This window comes from Loxodonta africana, chromosome 16 (genome assembly GCF_030014295.1).
Source record: "Loxodonta africana isolate mLoxAfr1 chromosome 16, mLoxAfr1.hap2, whole genome shotgun sequence".
NCBI classification, from domain to species: Eukaryota; Metazoa; Chordata; class Mammalia; order Proboscidea; family Elephantidae; genus Loxodonta; species Loxodonta africana.
The window spans coordinates 82,456,446-82,463,103 of NC_087357.1; positions in this window are offsets into that span (position 1 = coordinate 82,456,446).

The window sequence follows — 6,658 nt, forward strand, 5'->3', positions numbered from 1 at the left end:
TGTCAAAAGAGACTTTGAAACTTGTTCTTAAACATAAAGTAGCTAAAGCGAATGGAAGAAATGATGAAGTAAAAGAGCTGAACAGAAGAGCTCAAAAAGCAGCTTGAGAAGACAAAGTAAAGTATTATAATGAAATGTGCAAAGACCTGGAGTTAGAAAACAGAAAGGGAAGAACATGCTCAGCATTTCTCAGTCTGAAAAAACAGAAGGAAAAATTCAAGTCTTGAGTTGCAATATTGAAAGATATTTGGGGAAAATACTGAATGATGCAGAAAGCATCAAAAGAAGATGGAAGGAATACAAAGAGTCACTATACCAAAAAGAACTGGTTGGCATTCAATCATTTTGGGAGGTAGCATATGATCAAGAACCAATGCCACCGAAGGAAGAAGTCCAAGCTGCACTGAGGACACTGGCAAAAAACAAAGCTCCAGGAATTGGCAGAATACCAACTGACATGTTTCAACAAACAGATGCAGCACTGGAAGTGCTCAGTTGTCTATGCCAAAAAATTTGGAAGACAGCTACCTGGTCAACCAACTGGAAGAGATCCATATTTGTGCCCATTCCAAAGAAAGGTGATCCCACAAAATGCTGAAATTATCAAGCAATACCATTAATGTCACACACAAGTAATATTTTGCTGAAGATCATTCAAAAGCGGTTGTACATCATCAGAGAGCTCTCAGAAATTCAAGCTGGAATCAGAAGAGGACATGGAACGAGAGACATCATTGCCGATGTCAGATGGATTCTGGATGAAAGCAGAGAATACCAGAAAGATGTTTACCTGTGTTTTATTGATTATGCAAAGGGATTCAGCTGTGTGAATCATAACAAATTATGGATATCATTGTAAAGAATGGGAATTCCAGAACAGTTAAAATTGTGCCCATGAAGAAACTATACATAGACCACGAGGCAGTCGTTCCAGCAGAACAAGGAGATATTTCGTGGCTTAAAGTCTGGAAAGGTGTGCATCAGGGTTGTATCCTTTCACAACACTTATTCAATCTGTATGCTCAGCAAATAACCTGAGAACAAGCTGGACTATAGGAAGAAGAACGGGGCATCAGGATTGGAGGAAGACTCATTAACAACCTGCAATATGCAGATGACACAACCTTATTTGCTGACAGCGAAGAGGATCAAAGACCCCAGCCTTCAGTATGAATTACACCTCAACATAAAGAAAACAAAAATCCTCGCAACTGGACCAATAAGTGACATCTTGATAAATGGAGAAAAGATTGAGGTTGTCAAGGATTTCAATTTATTTGGATCGACAAACAAAGCCCATGGAAGCAGCAGTCAAGAAATCAAACGATGCATTGCATTGGGCAAATCTGCTGCAAAAGACCTCTTTAAAGTGTTAAAAAGCAAAGATGTCTCTTTAAGGATTAAGATGCGCCTGACCCAAACCATGGTGTTTTCAATCACCTTATATGCATGTGAAAGCTGGACAATGAATAAGAAAGACCAAAGACGAACTGATGCCTTTGAATTGTGGTGTTGCCAAAGAATATTGAATATACCATGGACTGCCAGAAGAACAAACAGATCTCTCTTGAAAGAAGTACAGCCCAAATGTTTCTTAGAAACAAGGATGGCGAGACTTTGTTTCACCTACCTTGGACTCATTATCAGGAGGGACCACTCCCTGGAGAAGGACATCATGCTTGGTAAAGCGGGGGGTCAGCGAAAATGAGGAAGACCCTCAATGAGATAGATTGACATAGTGACATAATGGCTGCCACAATGGGCTCAAGCATAACAATGACTATGAGGATGGCTCAGGACCAGACAGTGTTTAGTTCTGTTGTACATAGGGTCGCTATGAGTTAGAACAGACTCAGCAGCACCTGACAACAACAAACAACAGTTTTTTAAGGAGGCACCATAACGTTTTCCATACTGGTTGGGCCATTTTACATTCCCATCAGCAGTGCATAAGAGTTCCAATCTCCCTGAAACCTCTCCAACACTTACTATTTTCTGTTTCCTTGATCTGTGTCAGTGATGTCGGGTTGAGATGGTATCTCAGTGGTTTTGGTTTGTATTTCTCTAATGGTTGATGATCTCGAGCATTTTCTCATGTGTCTGTTAGCCACCTGAGTATCTTCTTTGGTGAAGTGTCTATTTATATCTTTTGCCCATTTTTTAATTCTGTTATTTGTCTTTTTGCTATTAAGTTGTTGAAGTATTCTATAAATTTTAGACCCTTGCTGGATATGTCATAGCCAATATTTTTCTCAGTCTTTTGGTTCTGTTTTTACTCTTTTGGTGAAGTCTTTGATGAGCGTGTTTAATTTTTAGAAGCTCCCAGTTATCTTAGTTTACCTTCTGGTGTTTGTGGATTGTGAATTATGGTTTGTATTGAATTCATGCCATGTGTTAGGGCCCCTAGCATTGTCCGTATTTTTTCTTCCATGATCTTTTTGTTTTAGATTTTATATTTAGGTTTTTGATCCATTTTGAGTTAGTTGTGTGTATGGTATGGGGTATGGGTCCTGTTTCAATTTTTTACAGATGGACCTCCAGTTTTGCCAGCACCATTTGTTAAAGAGTCTATATTTCCCTTATTTAATTTACTTTGGTCCTTTGCCAAAGATCAGCTGACCACAGATGGGTGGATTTACACCTGGGTTCATAGTTCTCTTCTACTGGTCTATGTGTCTGTTGTACCTGTACCAGGCTGATTTGACTACCATGGCTATATAGTAGGTTCTGAGATCAAGTAGTGTGGGGTCTCCTACTTTGTTCTTCTTTTTCAATAATGCTTTACTTACCTAGGGCCTCTTTCCTTTCCATATACAGTTGTGGCTGCTGTTGAGTCAATTCCGACTCATAGCGACCCGGTAAGACCTAGTAGAACTGTCCTGTAGGGTTTCAAAGGAACAGCTGGTGGATTCAAACTGCCAACTTTTTGGTTAGCAGCAGACTGAGGTCTTAACCACTTTGCCACCAGGGCTCTATATAAAGTTAGTGATTAGTTTTTCTATCTCGTTAAAGAATGCTGTAGGTATTTGGATTGGGATTGCATTATATCTGTAGATCGCTTTGGGTAGAATTGACATTTTCACAATGTTGAGTCTTCAAACCCATGAGTATTGTTATGTTTTTCCATTTATGTAGGTCTGTTTTGGTTTCATGCAGTAGAGTTTTGTAGTTTTCTTTGTACAGGTCTTTTATGTCCCTGGTCAGCTTTATTCCTAAGTATTATATTTTTCTAGGGGGAATTTTAAATGGTATTTTTTTTCTTGATTTCCTTTTTGAAGTTCTCTTTATTGGTGTATAGGAATCCAACTGATTTTGCATGTTGGTCTTGTATCTTGCTGCTCTGCTGAATCGTTCTATTAGTTCCAGTAGTTTTCTTACAGAATCTTCCGGGCTGTCTATGTATAGATTCATATGATCTGTGAATGGGGATAGTTTCACTTCTTCCTGACCAATTTAGATGTCCTTTTTTTTTTGCTTTTGTTTTTGCCTTGTTGCTCTAGCTAGGATTCCCAGCACAATGTTAAATAGGAGTGATGATAAAGGGTATCCTTTTCTTGTCCCCGTTCTCAGGGGGAATGCTCTTAGCCTCTCCCCACTGAGAATGATGTTATCTGTTTGTTATGTATAAAACCAAACCAAACCCATTGCTGTTGAGTTGATTCTGACTCATAGGAACCCTGGAGTTTCCCTTCTATTTCTCTTTTATTGAGAGTTTTTATCAGGAATGAGTGTTGGACTTTATCAAACACCTTTTCTACATTGATTGAGATGATTGTGTGGTTCTTTTCTTTCATTTTATTTAAGTGGTGGATTACATTTATCACTTTCCTAATGTTGAATCTTCCTTGCATACCTGCTAAGAATCCCACTTGGTCTCTTTTATGTTAAGAAGATTACATTTATACTATACGTGCTAGATTTTTTAAAGGTATTCAGTAGGAAAGCTTAGTCTAAATTAACTAAACTGCCATTATTAGAAGCAGAAATTTCCCTGTTGAGAGTTTGACTGGAGTTACACTGACTCTAAAGATCAATTTGAGGAAAACTGACATCTTTCTGAGGTCTTTCTACTCATGAACCTAGAATACCTCTCTTTTATTAAGATCTTCTTCCGTATCTTTCAATAAAGTTTTATAATTTTCGGTATGTAGGTCTTCATATCTTTTGTTAGATTTATTCCTCGGTACTATAACAGAATGGGAAAACCTGGCGGTAGAGCGGTCAAGAGCTGCAGCTGCTAACTAAAAGGTTGGCAGTTCAAATCCAGCAGACACTTCTTGGAAACGATACAGGGCAGTTCTACTCTGTTCTACAGGGTTGCTATGAGTTGGACTTGATGGCAATGGTTTTTACAACAGAATGTGGTACGTCATTGAACATTATCATTAACGTCACATGGAAGTACAATTTCGCTGAAAATTATTCAAAAGCAGTTGCAGCAGTACATCAACAGGGAAATACCAGAAATTCAAGCTGGATTCAGAAGAGGACATGGAACAAGAGATATTGTTGACGTCAGATGGATTCTGCCTGAAAGAAGAGAATACCAGAAAAATGCTTACCTGTGTTATATTAGTCCATATAGGCTATGCAAAGGCATTCTGCTGTGGGTCATAACAAATTATAGATGACATTGCAAAGAATGGGAATTCCAGAACACTTAATTGTGCTCATGTAGAACCTGTACATAGACCAAGAGGCAGTTTTTTGAACATAGCAAGAGGATACTAAAAAAAAAAAAAAAAACCCACTGCCGTCGAGTCGATTCCGACTCATAGTGACCCTATAGGACAGAGTAGAACTGCCCCATAGAGTTTCCAAAGAGCACCTGGCAGATTTGAACTGCTGACCTCTTGGTTAGCAGCCGTAGCTACATGGTTTAAAATTAAGAAAGGTGCATGTCAGGGCTTCATCCTTTCACTGTACTTATTCAATCTGTATGCTGAGCAAATAATCTGAGAAGCTGAACTATATGAAGAAGAACGAGGCATCAGGATTGGAGGAAGACTCATTAACAACCTGGGTTATGCAAATGACACAACCTTGCTTGTTGAAGTGAAGAGGACTTGAAGCACTTACTAATGAAGATCAAAGACCACAGCCTTCAGTATGGATTACACCTCAACATAAAGACGACAAAAATCCTCACAACTGGACCAATAAGCAACATCATCATAAATAGAGAAAAGATTGACATTGTCAAAGATTTCATTTTACTTGGATCCATGATCAACTCCCATGGAAGCAGCAGTCAGGGAATCAAACAATGTATACCAAAAAAACAAAAACAATGCATAACGACCCTATAGGACAGAGTAGAGCTGCCCCATAGAGTTTCCAAGGAGTGCCTGGTGGCTCTGAACTGCCAACCTTTTGGTTAGCAGCTGTAGCTCTTAACCGCTACACCACCAGGGTTTCCAAACAATGTGTAGCGTTGGGCAAATCTCCTTCAAAAGACCTCTTTAAAGTGTTTAAAAGCAAAGATGTCACTTTGAGGGCTAAGGTGGGCCTGACCCAAGCCATGGTGTTTCAATCACCTCGAATACATGCAAAAGCTGGACAATGGATGAGGAAAACCAAAGAAGAATTGATGACTTTGAATTATGGTATTGACGAAGAATACTGAATATACCACAGACTGCCAGGAGAATGAACAAGTCGGTCTTGGAAGAAATTCAGCCAAAGTGCTCCTTGGAAGCAAGGATGGCAAGACTTTATCTCACGTACTTTGGACATGTTATCAGGAGGGACCAGTTCCTGGAGAAGGACATCATGCTTGGTAAAGTAGAGGGTCATCAAAAAAGAGGAAGACCCTCAGTGAGATGGATTGACATTAGTGCCAGCAACAATGGGCTCAAGCAGAGCAACGACTGTGACGATGGCACAGGACTGGCCAGTGTTTTGTCCTGTTGTACATAGGGTCACTATGAGTTGCAATCGACTCAAAAACACCTAACAACTACAACAACTATTTTAAAACATAGATTTTTATTTTGTTTGTTTCTGGTTTATAAAATGAAATTGGCTTTTATATACTGATCTTATATAAGGTACTTTGATCTTTTAAATTAAAAGTTATTTCTGTTAATTTATTTGTAGATTCTTCTGGGTTTTCTATTACAGCTCTACAAAATAGGGCTAAAATTATTATTATTTTTAAAGTGCTTCTTTTCTTTTTCTTATCTTATTGCACTGACTAGGACCTCCAGCGCAATGGTTTCTAGATGTGGTAATAGTGTACATTTTCCTTTTATCCTGATTTTAAAGGGAAGGAAATATTTCTAGCATTTCCATATTTAGGATGATGTTTATTGTGGGTTTTTTAGTAGATGTTCTTTATCAGGTAAGGAAGTTTTTTTCTAGTTCCATTTTACTAAGAACTATTTTTAAAAATTGTGGATAACTGTTTAATTTTATTGAATGCTTTTAAATGATCGGTTAGAATGATCCTGTTATGTTTATTCTTTAAGCTGTTAACGAGTAAATGACATTTAGATACTTTCAACATTAAACTGTCTTGTGTTCTTGAATAAAGCTGACTTGGTCTTGGGCGTATTATCTTTTCTACACATTTTTGGAATTTACTTGCTGATATTTTGTTTAAGATTTCTGCATATATATTAAAAAAAAAAACTGCTGCCATTGAGTTGATTCTGAC